At 44.5% G+C, this 17,060-nt stretch overlaps 1 protein-coding gene across 9 annotated transcripts in view; it reads right to left on the bottom strand.

Annotated features, from left to right (window-relative positions):
- Window positions 1-17,060, bottom strand: part of LOC114292290 (putative RNA-dependent RNA polymerase 5) — a 71,645-nt gene that overhangs the window by 23,562 nt on the left and 31,023 nt on the right. The window lies entirely within an intron of this gene.

Below are 17,060 nucleotides of genomic sequence, written 5' to 3'. Positions count from 1 at the left end.
AATATTTATGGGGTGAAGCAATTTTAACAGCCTCTTATTTGATAAACAGGATGCCTACAAAGGTGTTAACATACAAAACACCTTTTGATTGTCTCAAAACTTTTTTTCCTGACACGAGGTTGTTTTCTGATTTACCCGCCAAAGTTTTTGGATGTACTGCCTATGTTCATGTTCCCAGTCAATTTCGTTCAAAACTTGACCCCCGTGCTATAAAATGTGTTTTTTTGGGTTATTCCTCAAACAAAAAGGGGTATAAGTGCTTCGATCCTCAAAACAAGAAATTTCATGTGAGTATGGATGTGTCATTTGTGGAAACAAAATCCTATTTCTCCAACACTTCTCTTCAGGGGGAGACAAGTGGAGTAGAAGACCGTTTTTGGGATATTTCTATCCCGCTCCCCAATGTCATTTATCCTACACAAAAACCACATCTGTCTGATAATGATCACTTAGGAGAACCAAGTTCTATGGTGCCTAGTCAAGAAGATTCTTGTTTAGGGGGAGAAGTACTACAAAATGATCTAAATCCTGAGCTTCAGGTTTATACTAGGAAGCGATTTCATCTGAGGAATAATGACCCGAATGTCCATCCTAATGACCCGAATGTCCACCCGAGTTCTGGCATCGAAATTTTAGGTAATCCTATTCCTTCTATTTCCGACCTTGATGTTCCTATAGCAATTAGGAAAGGTGTCCGAAATTGCATTAAACATCCTATTGCAAATTACCTCTCCTATCAAAGACTGTCTAAAAACCATAGAGCTTTCACATCTAGGATTTCACACTTGTTTGTTCCAAGGAATATACAGGAAGCATTGGATGATCCGAATTGGAAATTAGCAGTCATGGAGGAGATGAATGCTTTAAGGAGAAGTGGTACTTGGGAGATAGTTGATCTACCCAAAGACAAGAAAACAGTTGGGTGTAAATGGGTGTTTACGATAAAATGTAACGCAGATGGAAGCGTTGAGAGATACAAGGCGAGACTGGTGGCTTAAGGCTTCACTCAAACTTATGGGATCGACTATCAGGAGACGTTTGCTCCTGTTGCTAAAATAAATTCCATCAGAGTACTGTTATCTCTTGCAGTAAATTCAGATTGGCCTCTACATCAACTTGACATTAAAAATGCATTTCTCAATGGTGATCTTGAAGAGGAGGTGTTCATGAGCCTACCGCCGGGATTTGAGCAGAGACTTGGAAGTAACAGAGTATGCAGATTGAACAAGTCATTATACGGACTCAAACAATCACCAAGAGCGTGGTTTGAACGCTTTGGGAAGGCAGTTATCAGTTGTGGCTTCTCGCAGAGTCAAGCAGATCACACAATATTTTATAAACATTCAAAAAACAGTAAAATTGCAATTTTGATTGTTTATGTTGATGACATCATTTTAACTGGTAATGATGAAGCAGAGTTAGCAGCCCTCAAAGAGAAACTCGCAAAAGAATTTCACATTAAGGATCTGGGAGCCCTCAAGTATTTCCTCGGAATGGAATTTGCAAGATCCAAGGAAGGTATATTCGTTAATCAGAGAAAATATGTTCTTGATCTCCTTGGAGAAACAGGTATGCTTGGTTGTAAGATGGCGGAGACTCCGATCGAGCCTAACTTGAAGTTACAAGCTGCTAAGGCTGAAGAAGTCAAAGAGAGAGAACAATATCAGCGACTTGTAGGGAAATTGATTTACTTGTCTCATACGCGACCTGATATTGCCTTTGCAGTCAGCATGGTAAGTCAGTTCATGCACTCACCAGGGGCAGAGCACTTTGAGGCCGTTTATAAGATCTTAAGATATTTGAAAGGAACTCCAGGGAGAGGCTTACTATTCAAGAAACATGGACATCTTCAAGTTGAAGTATACACAGATGCAGACTGGGCAGGAAGTGTTACAGACAGGAGATCAACATCCGGATACTGCTCCTTTGTAGGTGGGAACCTAGTTACATGGCGGAGTAAAAAACAGAATGTGGTAGCTAGAAGTAGTGCAGAAGCAGAGTTCAGAGCTGTTGCCCATGGAATCTGTGAAGTAATGTGGATTAAAAGAATTCTTGAAGAATTAAAGCTTTCTCACCCGACACCTATGAAGGTCTATTGTGACAACAAAGCAGCTATATCTATAGCTCATAATCCAGTTCTACATGATCGCACAAAACATATAGAAGTGGATAAACATTTCATCAAGGAGAAAATCAATGCTGGCATAATCTGTATGACCTACCTTCCAACAGGTGAACAATTAGCTGATGTGCTAACGAAGGGACTACACAAGAAGCAATTTGATAAGCTGACTAGCAAGCTGGCTATGGAAGATATCTTCAAACCAGCTTGAGGGGGAGTGCTGGAAATTGTGTTCATGCATATAATATGATAGTGGTGTTGGTGGTAGATAGTGGCATGTATAGAATATGATAGTGGTGTTGGTGGTAGATAGTGGTATGTATAGAATATGATAGTGGTGTTGGTTGTAGATAGTGGCATGTATAGAATATGATAGTGGTAGATAGTGGTAATATATAATATGTAAGTGGCATATAATGGGTTATGATGATGTTTGTAATATCTCCTATATAAGGAGTGTCATTTGGTCTTGTAAGATAAGAAGTTTTGAATATAACACAAATATATTCCTTCTTCCTCATATTTTCGGAGTTCTTCTTCTTCATATTTTCTAAGTAATGGTTAATGAGGGAGAAGGGTGAAAAGAAGGCAACAAGAAAAGTTTTGTAGGTGTGTGAGGGATGACTACGAGGGAAGCTAGGATTGTGCGAGGGGTGAGGGGGCAGCTCGGGTTTTTTTTTTTTTTTTTTTTTTTTTTTTTTTTGTACTTCAGTGGAAAAAAATTAGTGAAGGAGAAGGGTTAGAAAATTAGCAAGGGATATAAACGTACCTTGTACCTGTACGAAGGTGAGGGAGAAGAGGAATTGCGAGGGAAGGGTTACTTCATGCGAGGAAAAGAGGCCTAACTCAAAATAGTGCCTTAACGAGGGGAAGAGGGCTTCTTTTTTTTTTTTTTTGGGAAGTAAAATGCACCTCAATGGTGAATGCCATTTCTGGTTTGTAAGTCTTGTGTTGATGCAGGAGAGGCGAGGTTTTGTGATATGGCTAAAGTGAAAGGGGGAAGTGTTGTTTCCCGCCACGGCGCGTAACAATCACTAGCGGGTTCTTCTGGCATTTCCAAGTCGAAAGTGGGTAAATCCAAGAAAAATCTTTTTAAGGCCAAGAAGGACACAGATCCCCCTATCGTCCCTCCAGCAAATTATTGGTGTAGGGCACATTTCTTTGGTGCAATGGATTTATTTTGGGCGAAGGTGGACTTGTTTGATGACAATGGCGGGGGCCTAACTGATTTTCCTCTTGGTGGGGTTGAGCTAGAGAAAGGGGTTGAGGCTTTTGTTTCCCCAGAGTCTATTGTGCGTTTTCATGTGGAGAGGGGCACTTATCCTTAATCTTTTCCTGCTTTTGAGGATTATACGGGGCCCAAAAATGACTTTGATGTATGGAGCGCAACTATCTTTCGCCATCCCTCATATTGTGAGGTACTTGTTGGAGCTAAAATTGCTACTGCTATTTCTCAGTGTATGCGGATTAGATGGGAGCCATCTTGGCTGGAGTTCGCATTGTCACGTTGGAGTTCGAGCTCTCACACTTTTATTGCGCAGTGCTCTAGAGGATGTAGCTATTTGATGGGGTTAGAGCACCTTGGATCAGCGAATCCTAGAGCAAGAAGTTTGTCCCTTAACCAGATGGCTATTGTTGGGAGGTTGGAGGAGGCCGTGGCACCAGCAGGGAAGTTATTGAGTCGTTATCAGAATAAAGTGTTGGTTACACCTCGATCGCAAAAACGACCGAAAAACACTTTTGGGAGATGGCTTCAGTACTGGTTTCGAGATCTTAGCCATTAGGTCCAAGCAAATGTAGAGGATGGATTTATAGATAAGTGGGGGAGTGTTGAACATTTAGCTGCTTTCATTATCTATTAGCTGTCACGGTACGTCTTGATGGGTAGGCCTCAGGACGGTATTTGTCATAAGCTCTTTTCTCTTGCTGCGATTCTTACTTCCGGCCGTCCGATTCCGTCGGCTCCTATATTTCTGGGGGGGCTATATAAGAGGTTGGATATGTATCAGGAGGGTGTTGATCGTTCCTACTAGCTTCCTCCCTACTACCTTTCTTCAGTTATTTTTGTATGAGAGATTTCCTAGCTTGGCCCCTATGCCCAGGGTATTTTCCATTGAAGAAAGTCTGCTAGGTGGGCTGAGGGATGTGTATAGGGGAGTTTGGCCAGCATTTTTGATTTTAAGAACAAGTTTATTGCTCTTCCTTATGTCATGCCAGTTTGTGGAGTATCTTCTACCATTGCCTACCGCCCAGATGATTGCAAGGTTGTTTTTAAACCGGGTGTATCTTATTTGGAGGATGCGGATTCAATGATGGTCCTTAGTACCCTTTATGGGTATTTACCTTATTTTGTGGATGGCATATACGGTGTGGTAGCCTATAGTCCTCTAAAGGTTAGCCTATAGTCCTCTAAAGGTTAGCCTAACAGTTTGGTTTGGACCAAGGGGTTCCTCAACATCTTCCTTCCCCAATGCCTTTTACGGCCGATTGTATGCAATTGTATGTGTACTCTTTTCTTTCAGAAGAATTACAGCGTCGGGGTTGAGTTGTGCTAGCAAGGATAGTATTGGCAGAACCACCCCTAGTTGGACTAAGTATTGGAGATGCAATCTTATATCATTTCGGGATTTCTTAAGTAGCGATCTTTCTTAAGTAGCGATCTTGCGCCCGTCCATGTAGAGCTCATCCCGTTTGACGATCCTGAGTTGTGTGTGGCTCACGGAGAGCGGGGCTTGTTAGCTGCAGATGGAGGGGAGCTTAGCCCACTAACTCGCCTATCTGAGGTGGCTATTGCTTTGGAGCAAGCCTAGATAGTTTCTCCTGATCGTCCCTCTTGTGCCAAGCGTAAAAGGCCGCCCCCTGCTTCTGTTCTTATTCCAGTGCCTGGGAGAGTACCTCCGAAGGCCGGAGGTATAGATCCGCCAACTAAAACTAGGGTTGCTCGACAAGCGAGGGGTCGCTCGACTGACACCATTGATTCATCACAGGTAAACTCACATTTTGTTTTTTGAAATCATTTATGTGTTTGTGGTGTTTCCAATACGTTTGTATTAAAATACCTGTATTGTTTGCAGGGGTCGGCTGGCGTGTGTCAGATAAAATTGTTGCAGCGTAAGGCCTTGCCCACAAGTGGAGGCGGGTCTCATGATGGTGGCCTCTCAGTCCCTCTAGATCCCCTCGAAGGGCTTGATGTTGTTGGTGACACAACTATGGATTTGAGGACGGAGTGCCTTCCGAAAATTAGTGCTTTTCCTTCGATAGTTCCTACTTCTGATATGGGTAAAAGCAAGGCAAGACTTTATGCTTATAGACGGTCAGGGGGTATTAAGGATGATGTAGAAAATTCGGAGGATGATGAAGAGGGTTTAGATCAGTCTTGAAATTATGGGGGAAAGGCATGATGTTGAAGATAATATTGGATGTGACATGGTTAATGCCAGGCCTTCTTTGTTGGATACACTGAATTCTAGGGATGCATTGGTTCCTTTGCGGGCCAAGATTAGAGGTGGTGTCCCTATTGCTCGCTTGTTTGAAGGTGGTTGTAATTTTTCACATAGCAATGTGCCTATCGCACGAGTTGGGGGTGCGAGTACATCCGTGAGCTTGTCATGTGGTGTTGGCTCTTTTGCACCCATTTCTTTACATGCTTCTACGACCTCTGCGAGCCTAAAGAGTAATGTGCCCACCATTCCTTTGAGCTTTGAAGTTAGAGTCAACTCATCTATTGTTTCAGCTAGTTTGGACTTGGGTAGTGTGCTCGTACACGAGTTGTTTGGCTTTATTCAGAATGGTGCCAGTGATATTGGGGGTAACCTTTAAAAGCCATCACTGCCAGCTATTGATGGAGATTATTCCCTCATTCATGCTACTGATGGAGATTTTTCTCCTATTCATCTTCCCCGTGGCAGTGTGATTCTTAAAAGGATCAATGGGAAGTGTTAGAATTTACCATCACCTACCACCACTACCACCTAACCTACTCCACTAAACCTAACCCACTACACCACTACCACCTCCACTTCACCTACTCCTCACCTACTACACTCACCCTCTCCTATATAATGAGCCACTCACCATTTGTAATATCAATAAACATATCAATCAATAATACATACATTTTAACATGGTATCAGAGCAAGGTTAACAACCTAGTCATTCTGCTTCACCGGCGGGCGGCAGCCTTGCCTTGGCCGCCCGCCGGACCTCTACACATACCTCTCCATCGTCGCCGATGTTGTCTTCGATCTCCCTCCTCCGCCGTTGCACTCAAGAGGGTGTTCGAGCAGGAGTGAAGGCAGCTTCCATTGCTTGTGTTGCCAGTGCCGTGCCTACTTTGGTTGCTGTTCGTGTGATTCCTTGGGCAAAGGCAAACCTCAATTATACAGTTCAGGCACTCATCATATCTGCTGCATCCATTGCTGCATACTTCATCACTGCTGACAAAACCATCCTGGAATGTGCAAGGAGGAATGCACTTTATGAAGCACAACGGCCACCCACCGACCTCACTTCTTCGCCTATTCCGCCGGTCTCTTCTTCTTGCCTCCGTCCTGGGCGGCCCTTGCCGGTGTTGCCTCCGTGTTTCCCACTCCACTGGGCATGATCACTACTCCCTGCTCCTCCACTGCAGCATATGGCAGACCTCTAAAACGGAACATCACGGTGGCCTTCCGCTTCAGCTCCTTATTTTCTGCCTTTAGCACACTTATCTCTGCTCGCGCATCCTTATACATGCGTTGGAGCAGAGCCAGCTGGGAGTTTAACTGCTGCACCTCATTTGCCCTACTCTGCAGCCGGTTCGACAAATTTGTAACCGCAGTCATGGTTTCCACACATGACTTCAATGTATACTGATTGGCCTCCACATCCGACTGCACTGCCATTCTTTGCTCCACAGACCGCATAGGAAAGTTCAACGGAGCAAACTCCGGGGCGCTTGGTTGAGGTTCCAGTGCCACCGCACCAGTTATCTCTCTTGTTGACTCGTTGAGGTCGGGAAAAAGAGTGAGCAGACCACGGGACGAAGAGGCCATATTCTGGGTAGCTGAACGGGAAGACGAGGCCATGTTATGGGTTGCTGAGTGTTTCAGAGAAAGGTTGGTTACAGAATGGCAACAGAGTGTTCCAGAATCTCTTTCTCAGAAACGGAAGAGTTTTTTCAAAGGATTTTCGGCAGTTTCAGACTGGTTTGCACAGCCTCCGCCTCAACCTTGGTTAAATAGCCGAGGCCGACACGCCACTCTGTCGCTCACGTGCCTCGCCGCGTCTCCGGCTCACCTTTTGATGGCTCGACGCTTTCTGTCAGGCACGCCTTTTGATGAAGTGGGCGCGCCTTTTGAGGGCGCGACTTTTGAGGGCTCACTATATATATCCATATATATATATTTGGGCAGCCTATATACACCATCATACAGTGTATTTTTTAAGGGTCCGACAAGACTCTGTAAACTGTCCCGACATTGATTCCGGTTAGCTCCTTTAAGGATCCGACAAGACTCTGTAAACTGTCCCGACATTGATTCCGGTTAGCTCCTTTATGGGTCCGACAAGACTCTGTAAACTGTCTCGACATTGATTCCGGTTAGTTTCTACAAGGGTCCAGCAAGACTCCGTAAACTGTCACAACAACTGTCACAACAGTGTCTGTTACAACGGTCCGACATGACCCCGTAAACTGTCATCTACATCGGTCCGACATGACCCCATAAACTGTCTTCTACATCGGTCTGACACGACCACACAGTGTCTGCTACAACGGTCCGACATGACCCCATAAACTGTCTTCTGCATCGGTCTGACAACGCCATCCAGTGTCTTCTACACCGTTATGACACCACCATACAGTGTCCTCTACATGGTTATGACACCCCCATACAGTGTCCTCTACAACGTTATGACACCACCATCCAGTGTCTTCACCAATGGTCTGACACGACCATACAGTGTCTCCTATCCTTTTTTATTTTTATGTATTTTCTTGTTTTGTTCCTCTCTTCAAACTCAAGTTGGTTAGTTTCTATCATCCTTGAGTTTGCGGGGGGCTGTTAGAATTTACCATCACCTACCACCACTACCACCTAACCTACTCCACTAAACCTAACCCACTACACCACTACCACCTCACCTACTCCACTAAACCTAACCCACTACACCACTACCACCTCCACTTCACCTACTCCTCACCTACTACACTCACCCTCTCCTATATAATGAGCCACTCACCATTTGTAATATCAATAAACATATCAATCAATAATACATACATTTTAACAGGAAGGAAAAGCTACTGGATCCAGCTGTGTTGTTTGTCGGGGTAAAAGTAGAGTTAATTTCTCGACTGCTTTTTGTTCTTCATTATAAACCCACCACTTTCATGCACTTGAGTAGCTCCTATCTTCAGACTTATTTTTTGGACGATTTTGGAGAATTCCTTAAGGGGCTTTACAAGTTGTCCTTGGAGACAACTTCTCTTGATGAGGTGTTGGCCCAATGTGATGTTTTGGGCGAATTTCGAGATCGCCGAATTAATAGATTGGAGGTGGGTTGGCTGGATGATTGGTTATCTTTTCTTGAATCCTAGGTCAGGAGGAGGATGACTAAGGCTGAGCTAGGCGAGGTAGATAAGGCTTTGGTTGATGCTATGCGATTGGAGGAGGAATATAAGCTATCTTTTGAGCGAGCACAGAAAGCTTTGAATGAAGCAAAATTGGCGACTTCCAGTTTGAGGGAAAAGAAAGCGATTCTTGAAGCAAGACTGGCGGGTGAAGAAAAAAGCCAAAGAGGGAGAAGATCAAGCTTCCAAAGGCTTGATTTGATTTAGTTAGATCATAGCTTTGTAGCATATGATAACTTTATATGATAGTCTAAAACTTTTTTGTATGTTGGAGATTTGGGCTTCCCTTTCTTTTTTTGTAATTGAAAATCTTCAACTACTTAATGGAACCGACTTTATAGTTCGAGCATTTGCTTTTATATTTGTGATTATAGTTAGAATAAGTGTGGGAAAGGACGATATTCATTGAAGAAGCCTGAATGGGCACAATACATCTTGGTGTAGTACATCATTTAGCAATGAGTAATTTCTAAGGATAGTAAGCCTTTAACCATTTTGCATTGATGGGGTTCAGGAGGATTTGAGAGTTAGGCTCAGGAATTCTGTAATAGCCATTTTCATTGACTTCCCTTACTACACTAGGGCCCTGCCACTAAGGTGTGAACTTGTGGGTAGATGTTCCCCTCATGACGTGAGGTGCAGCCTTTAACACTAAATCACCTTCTTGGAATTGTCTTGGGTGTACCAGAGTATCATAAGCTCTAGCTAGACGGCTTTGGTAAACTTTAAGATTAGCCTGGGCTTTGTCCTTTCTTTCATCAAAGACTTTCAGCTCTGACGGTCTGGAGAGCGAGGTAGTTCCACTACAGAGGGCCATGCGAGCTGAGGGTATGGCAATTTCCACTAGGAGGACTGCTTCTGTGCCATATACCACCGAAAAGGGGGTCATTTGAGTTGGCCTTCTTTTGGATGTTCTGTATGCCCAGAGTGCCATTAGGAGCACATGTGCCCAATCCCTTTGATAATCCTTGAGTCTTTGAAAGGATTCTAAGGAGTGTTTTGTTAGTTGCTTAAGCTTGTCCATTCCCCTGGGGATAATAAGGCATTGATTTATGGTGTGTGATGTCGTAGGAGACCAAGAGTTGTTCGACTTGGTGGTTGACAAAAGGGGTCCCATTATCTGACAGGATTATTCTGGGTATACCATAATGACATATAATGAATTCTCGAATGAAATTGGAGACGATGGCTCCTGTTGTCTTCTTTAGGGGGATAGCTTCTACCCATTTAGTGTAAGTCTACGCGGCCGCTACAATCCATACGTGTCCCTTTGACGGTGGAGAGATGGGGCCAATAAGATCCATAGCCCAAGTGTGGAAACGCTATGGTGAGCTTGAACTATGCAAATTGGTGGCTGGTGCATGAATAAGGTTTCCATAGAGTTGACAAGGTTTGCAGCGTTTGGCATACATTTTGGCGTCTGTTTCCATGGTAGGCCAATAATAACCTATATGCAAAAGATGTTGGAATAGCTTGGCTCTACCTTAGGGGTTGTTTGGGGTGTTCTAAATAAGTGCACTTTTTGACTTTTTATGAAATATGGGTTGGGTATGGGTTGGGTTTGATGTGATGTGATAGAGAGGTGATGTGACTTAAATAAGATAGTGACTTTTTGACTTTTTGGATTTTTTTGAAGATGCCAAACTTGGCCTTAGTGCTCCGACCCGTGAGCAAGTTCTAAAACTTTATGGATTTCTGCTCTTGATAAGCAGCGTAAAGGCTTCTCATCAAAGACATGCCTAAAAAGTTGTCCTTCCTGCAAAAAGAATTTCGGAGCTCGCTTTTTAATTATTGCAACTGCGGAGAGGTCTGGCGGCAATGATGCTTCTTTGAGGTAATCTATATACACCTGACGCCAGTCGGAGGTGATTTCTGTGAAATTGCATTCAGCTTTTAGAGGGAATTCCTGACATTTGGTGCACTTTCCTTGTAGGTTGTTTGCTTCCTTGGCCATGGTAGGCCAATAATATCCTTGTCGTTGTAGCCTCCTGTAGAGGCTCATGTCTCCTGTCCCACAAGAACGGTTGTGAACCCCTTCTAGCTTAGTCTTGGCTTCGGTAAGGTCGATGCATCGTGCTAGTAGACCCCCAGGCCCTCTGTAGTAGAGGACTCCTTGGTAAATCGTGAAGTGTTTGATTTCGCACAAAGGCAGTTTACCTGAGGGGACGCGGAGCTTGTCGATGATTGGGGCTCTCCAGTCGACGGGTTCTTTTTCAGGAAAGATACTTGTTACCGAGCATGGCATGGAGCGCTTCAGAACTTCTATCTTAGTTGATTCTTCCGCGAATTCTACCTTAGAAGCCAAGGAAGAAAAGGCGTCTGGGTGTCGATTGTTGGAGCGAGGAGCATGTTCTGCCCTTACCGTGTCAAATTTGTCTGTCACCCTTTGGACAATGGTTCTGTACGAAGCCAAAGGGGGCTCTTTGACAGCATAGTCTCCATTGGTCTGCTTGACCACCAGATTAGAGTCGCCTTTGATACATAGAAGACTTACTCCTAGGTGGAGTGCTGCCATAAGCCCTAATATCAAGGCTTCGTATTCCGTCTCGTTGTTAGAGCATTTAAAATCTAGTTTATATGACAAATTGACTTTAGTTTGATTTAGGGAAATAAGGACTATTCCAGCTCCTCCCCCTTTAGAGGTGGACGATCCATCGAAGCTCAAACTCCATTCTCCTTCGGTGTTTACTTTAACAGCTTGGAACTCATCTCCTGACAATTCATCTGAGGGCGGCTCATGTTCCCCACTGGGGAAGTGAGCCAAGAGGTCTCTTGATGGCCTTGGGAGCTTTGCAAGTGATCTCATATTCTGCTAATGATAGAAGCCAGCGGGCCAGCCTGCCGGAGAGCGCTGGTCTAGTGAGAAGAAATCGGATGGGATCACTCTTAGTCATGAGATGGATGGGGTAAGAAAGAAGGTAATGGTAGAGCTTTTTGGTGGCAAAGACTAGGGCGAGGCAGTGCCGCTCAATGGGGAAATATCGGATCTCAGCCCCTTGGATGACTTTGCTCATGTAGTACACGGGTCGTTCGAGTCCGTCAATTTCCTGGGCGAGCAGAGCTCCGACTGATTTCAGCGCGGAAGTGATATAGAGGAGTAAGGATCTCGCCGACTGAGGAGTCATGGAGAGAGCTTCGAATGCTTTTTGGTGTTTCTCATTCCAAGTGAACCTAACATCCTTCTTTAGTAATGAATTGAAAGGTTGTGTTATTTCAACCATAGCTGGGATAAACCATCTCAAGTAAGATGCTCGACCAAGAAAGGTTCTCAACTCGTCTAGATTGGTTGGTCGTGGCATATTTTTGATGGCAGCGACCTTTGCTGGGTCAGGGTCTATCCCATGGCGATGAACGATGCAGCCAAGGAACACGCCGGCAGTGACTCTGAATGTGCATTTAAGCGGGTTCATTCGGAGTCTGTATTTCTTACAGCGTTCAAAGACTCTTTGGAGATCTCCAAGGTGGTTAGTCTCTTCTTTGGATTTTACTACCAAATCATCAATGTAACATTCTGTAAGAAATAATGTATAGAGAAAGAGAGAGAATAAATTGTATGTATTATTATTGCTTGATGTAATGTTATATCAATTACAATGATTCATGATTCCTATATATAGAAGAGGGTGAGTGTGTAGTAGGTAAGGAGTAGGTGAAGTGGAGGTGGTAGTGGTGTAGTGGGTTAGGTTTAGTGGAGTAGGTGAGGTGGTAGTGGTGTAGTGGGTTAGGTTTAGTGGAGTAGGTTTAAGTGGGTGAAGTAGGTGGAGAGTAGGTGGATTTTAACAACCCCCCGCAAACTCAAGGGGGATAGGAACTAACCAACTTGAGTTTGGAGAGAGTAACAAAATAAGAAAATACATAAAAATAAAAGAGGATAGGTGACACTGTATGGTCGTGTCAGACCATTGGTGAAGACACTGGATGGTGGTGTCATAACGTTGTAGAGGACACTGTATGGGGGTGTCATAACGTTGTAGAGGACACTGTATGGTGGTGTCATAACGGTGTAGAGGACACTGGATGGCGGTGTCAGACCGATGTAGAAGACAGTTTATGGGGTCATGTCGGACCGTTGTAGCAGATAATGCTGTGACAGTTGTTGTGACAGTTTACGGAGTCTTGCTGGACCCTTGTAGAAATTAACCGGAATCAATGTCGGGACAGTTTACAGAGTCTTGTCGGACCCATGAAGGAGCTAACCGGAATCAATGTCGGGACAGTTTACAGAGTCTTGTCGGACCCTTAAAAAGTCGCACCCTCAAAAGGTGTGCCCAATCCATAAAAAGGCGTGCCATCAAAAGGCGTGCCCAATTCATAAAAAGATGTGCCATCAAAAGGCATGCCATCAAAAGGCGCGCCCACTTCATCAAAAGACGTGCCCGACAGAAAGCGTCGAGCCATCAAAAGGGGCGCCTGACACGCGGCGATGCACGTGATTGACAGAGCGCGTGTCGGCCTCGTCGTCTCTGTCTTTATAAACCAAAGCGAAGTCTGAGGCTTGGAAGCATAACAAACCAGTTGAAACCTCTTCGTTCTCTGTAACATTCTGTAACCAACCCTTCTTTGAAACACTCAACAACCCAAAAACATGGCTTCTTCTTCCCGTTCAGCTACCCAGAACATAGCCTCTTCTTCCCGTGGTCTGCTCACTCTCTTTCCCGACCTCAACGAGTCAACAAGAGAGATAACTGGTGCGGTGGCCTGTGAACCTCAACCAAACACCTCTGGTTTTGCTCCGTTGAACTTTCCGATGCGGTCGGTGGAGCAAAAAATGGCAGTGCAAACGGATATTGAAGCTAATCAGTATACATTGAAGTCCTGTGTTGAAACTATGACTGCGGTCACAAACTTGTCGCACCGGCTGCAGAGTAGGACAAATGAGGTGCAGCAGTTAAACGCCTAACTGGCTCTGCTCCAACGCATGTATAAGGATGCGCGAGCAGAGATAAGTGTGCTAAAGGCGGAAAATAAGGAGCTGAAGCGGAAGGCCACCGTTATGTTCCGATTTGGAGGTCCGCCATATGCTGTAGTGGAGGAGCAGGGTGGAGTGATCGTGCCCAGTGGAGTGGGAAACACGGAGGCAACACCGTCAAGGGCCGCCCAGGACGGAGGCAAGAAGAAAAGACCGGCGGAATAGGCGGAAAAGTGAGATCGGTGGGTGGCCGTCTGCAGAAAAGAAAACAAATCTTGTGGTTGTTTTTTTTTTTTTTTTTTTTTTTTTTTTTTTTTTTTTTGGTGTAAAATGGTGATCGGGGTGAGCCCCAACATGAATAAAATAAGGGAAGGTTTGGTGTGCAAATTTGTATTTTTTTTTTTTTTATTTTTAAATATATATATATATATTCTATATATTCTAGTGGGATGAATGATGAGTTGTATGAAACGATGGGAACAAGTCCATGTGGGTTAGGGAATGGCGATGATAATGTGTTGTGGGTGGTGGAAAAAGTAAAGTGAGAGAGAGACACACTGTAACATATTAACATAGTTTATCTTAGGTTTACCGGCACATTCCTTTTCTGAAGGTATGCATTCCAGCTCAAACCACTTCAAATAATTCACAAATCTCATCATCACCTCACGTGATAAGAAGACAAATTTGCAGCTGTAACACTGCCCAACGTGGGTGAACAGTTGGTTGATAAAAGTCCTTTGGTGAAGTGATGGCGAATCATCCTCACTCTTGAGCCCCTCCATTACACCAACTTTGGTACCGTTTACCTTGGAAGGGGCTTGTGCATTGGCCTTAACCTGCAAACCCCCAGTGGCAGCAGATTTTGATTTAATCCCTCGTGCATCCACATTTGCTGGAGGTCCTCCAAGCTTGCTGGATGTCTTGGCACCAGAATCGGGTGGAGGAGATGCAACTGGAAAAAATGCAGAAGTAGCGGCGGTAGCAACCATTATGAAAAATCTATCACCAAGCTGAGAAGAATCTGGAAGAGCACGGTAGAAAACGTCAGAAATTGGATGTTTTGGTGGCAGATTCGAAGCTGTCTGAGTGCGGAAAAGCAGTTGAGAATTGCGTGATTAGTGAAGGTCGTTTGGTGGAGAACGGTGAATCAGAGACGACGTCTGCGAAACAGTGTGCATCTCCGACTTCAAATGTGACAAACAAGCCTGAGGTGGCTCAGAAATGCCCTAAGTTAGGCATGACTTCTGTGCGTGGAAGGAGGAGAGATATGGAAGACGCTGTGGCCATTCACCCCTTGCTTTGCCGCCGGAGTAGTCAGAATCCGGCGGATTTGCACTTTTTCGGCGTTTACGACGGCCACGGTTGCTCACATGTGGCGATGAAGTGCAAAGATCGATTGCACGAGATAGTGAGAGACGAGCTCGAAAGCCACGAAGAAGATTCGTGGAAGAAAATGATGGAGCGAAGTTTCTCTTCTTGCAGAGTTACGGCTGTGGAGAGTGGAAGGTATGTGTAGAAAATTCCAGCGGGCAGCAAAGGCAAAGGTGTCGGCCGGCTGCCCGCCGGTGAGAAAGAAATACAGGCTTAAATCTTATCGCTCTGATACCATGTAAGAAATAATGTATAGAGAAAGAGAGAGAATAAATTGTATGTATTATTATTGCTTGATGTAATGTTATATCAATTACAATGATTCATGATTCCTATATATAGAAGAGGGTGAGTGTGTAGTAGGTAAGGAGTAGGTGAAGTGGAGGTGGTAGTGGTGTAGTGGGTTAGGTTTAGTGGAGTAGGTGAGGTGGTAGTGGTGTAGTGGGTTAGGTTTAGTGGAGTAGGTTTAAGTGGGTGAAGTAGGTGGAGAGTAGGTGGATTTTAACACATTCCAAAGATTTGTGCAACATGTCGTGAAAGATGGTTGTCATAGCTCTCTGGTCTGTTACTCCTACATTTTTTAATCCAAAAGGCATTACATTATAGAAAAAGTTACCTATGAGAGTGCGAAATGCTGTCTTGGAGGCATCCTCTAGAGCCATCTTGATCTGGTTGTACCCGCTGAAGCCATCCATGAATGAAAACATATGGTGCCCCGCCGCTGAATCAATCAAAGTGTCTATGTTTGGGAGTGGGAACTTATCTTTGGGGCAAGATTTGTTTAGGTCTCTGAAATCGACGCATACTCGAATTTAACCGTTCTTTTTGATAACTGGGACGATGCTAGAAAGCCAGATGGGATGTTGGATGCGTTTGATAAATCTTGCTCTAAGCAGCTTCACCACTTCGTCCTTGATGTTGAGCTCCACTTCAGGCTTGTAAAATCTTACACCTTGCTTGATTGGGTGAGCCAGGGGGATGACGTTCAAACGGTGCATGGTATTTCTTCATATGTCCATGCAAAAATGTCCGAATACTTCTTGATCAACTCAATGAGGGGCCCCCTTTGTTTTGCTGGCAGATCTTTGCAAATGAAGATAGGACGCCTGAGTTCTCCTTCAGGGGCTATGTTGATTTCTTCCAATTCTTGCTTTTGGGGCCGAGGGCCATCTTGTAAACACTCTGGAGCAGGTTGAACTTCTTGCAATCCATCTTGCATTAGGATTGCAACCGAGTTGGCGAGGACTTGGTTAGGAGATGAAATGGCTGCCTTGGCAAAGGATTTAACTTTTGAGCCTTTGGCTCCATCCAAATGAGTTATTGCAGGACAATTGGATTTGTCAAAGTGTTTATTTGTTGTTAGAAAAGCCACAGCTTTTTTTCTCCTTCTACTCTTCTTGTCTCTGCTTTTCTTATTCTTTGCCATTGGCGGTCGTTGGGCCAACGCAGACAAAGTGTAGCAACAGTGATCTTCTCCACTTGGTTCACGATGGGCGATTGCTACTTTGTCTAGCTGGGGGTCGGCATTGGTAAGATTTGCCAACCCCACGCACCGTTATAAACGGTATGCTACTCTGCCATCTTTTGTTTGAAACCTGGTGACTTTAGGGAGCTTTCTTGAGGGCTCTGATTTGGTGAATGTCTTTCTGCAAGGTGGTGATGAATCTTCTTCAGAGAGGTCATCCCAGTTGGGTATGGGAGTTCCTTGAAGTGGCAGGGGAGGTTCATCTTCATCGACATGATTGTAAAACACCGCATCTGCCATGTGAGCTTTATTTACTGGAAAGGGTTTTTGAGAGCCAACTATGGCTACTACCTCATTGTTGTGGATTGCTTTGACACATTGATGGTAGGTGGAGGGGATCGCAGCATCTCTATGAAGCCAAGTTCTCCCTAGAAGAGCCTCATAGGTCGTCTCTGCTTCTATAACATGGAACTTAGTGGTAGAGCGGATTGGTCCCACTGCTAAGTCTAACTGGACATGACCTATGGTTTTGATTTTTTGGCTTCCAAAACCGGTGATGGAGATGGGTTGTTTGACT

This window comes from Camellia sinensis, chromosome 5 (assembly GCF_055761805.1).
Source record: "Camellia sinensis isolate YWXY chromosome 5, ASM5576180v1, whole genome shotgun sequence".
Lineage (NCBI taxonomy): Eukaryota > Viridiplantae > Streptophyta > Magnoliopsida > Ericales > Theaceae > Camellia > Camellia sinensis.
Note: the sequence above shows the minus strand (reverse complement) of the source record. Positions and strands in the feature narration are given on the sequence as shown.